A 1,669-nucleotide genomic window follows, 5' to 3' on the forward strand; every position below is an offset into this window, starting at 1 on the left:
GTGGGTGAGGGGAACTTGCCCCTGGGTCAACTGACGCATCCCCATAATCAGTTATGTGTAGTTGTTCCCTTTGGCACCACTGGGTTTTTGAAATTTACATATCACTTTTCAACCAGTGAGATTGATTATTTAGATGTGAAGTTAGTTAAGGACCTGGAAAATAGAAAATTTACGTCCTCAATTTTCAGAAAATCTACTTATTGTAATTCCTTCCTTCACTTCTCGAGTAACCACCCATTGAAGCAAAAACGCTCCATTGTAAAAGGACAACTTGTAAGAGCTATCCGTATGTGTAGCACGGCTCTTGCTTTTGACAAAGAATGTTTGTTTCTTAAGGAGTTATTTATTAATCGTGGCTATCCTATAAAGTTGATTGACGACTTGACTGATGAAGTGAACTCTAAGAGATTACATGGCTTTTATAAACCATTGCTTGGCCATGTATATATATATATATACACACACATATATATATATATTTATATATATATATATATATATATATATATATATATATAGATGTAGATATATCTTTATATACACATGCAAACACACACATATCTCTCTTTCGATGTATATATATGTATATATATATATATTAATATATTTTTTCACACACGCAAACACAGATTTAGATATATATGTATATATTTAGATATATAAATATACATGTACACAGCACATATTTATGTCTATGTATACATGTTCCATATACAAATACACATATATAAATATGTGTGTGTTTGTGTGTTTTGTGTGTGTGTGTGTGTGTGTGTGTGTAAATATATATATATATATATATATATATATATATATATATCTGTGTGAGTGCATATGTAGATACACATCTATGTATATATCTCTATCTATATCTATATCTTCAGAACCGTAGGTATTATTAGAAAAAATATATTTATTGTGTGAGTGTCTGTGTGTATGTATGTATAAAATTTATTTTGAATCTATTATTATGAACATTTAAATCTATTTTTGAATGTATTATTATATGCAGACATACACTCTATTTTCAAATTTGTATACATCTTGGCCTCTAACTCAAGAATGTAAGCAGTTGTCACACTATTGTTCTTTTTATGATTTCTAAGGCAGCAGTCTGTAACTGCAGTAGGACTGAATGTTTTCTGAATGGCATTTCAGCAATTTTCATGATGTGAAATATTGCTTTTTTTCACTATCAGATCTGTCTGTTTCTGTAAGTAAAACAGAGTGAAAGGAACATAGTTACTCACTCTTTTTCTTTGTTTAGGTGCGGTTTCATTAACAGGAATATTTAATATTCTCAACTTCCCTGCGGGGATTGTACCAGTAACTACAGTGACACAGGAGGATGAGGAACAACTCAAACATCACAAGGGGCACTTTGATGATTCCATGGATCACTTCCTCAGAAAGGTAACCTATGGTAGACTGGTATGAATTAATATACAGAAGTGTAGTATGATTTGACAGTGTAGCAGTTCCTTATTCCCAGTCATTGAAGGTATTCTAAACAAGGTTGGCATAATGGTTAAGGTATTTACCTTGCAAATGCAAGGTACAGGGTTGGATTCTCACATTTAAGGGGCAATTGGGTAGGATTAAAATGGCTGCCAGTGCAGCCAGCCTAGTACTTAACCATGAACCTAAAAGAAATGATTGTTTAAAAGCA

The sequence above is a fragment of the Protopterus annectens genome, chromosome 10.part0 (genome assembly GCF_019279795.1).
Source record: "Protopterus annectens isolate FY-2018-M chromosome 10.part0, PAN1.0, whole genome shotgun sequence".
In the NCBI taxonomy this organism is placed as follows: domain Eukaryota; kingdom Metazoa; phylum Chordata; order Ceratodontiformes; family Protopteridae; genus Protopterus; species Protopterus annectens.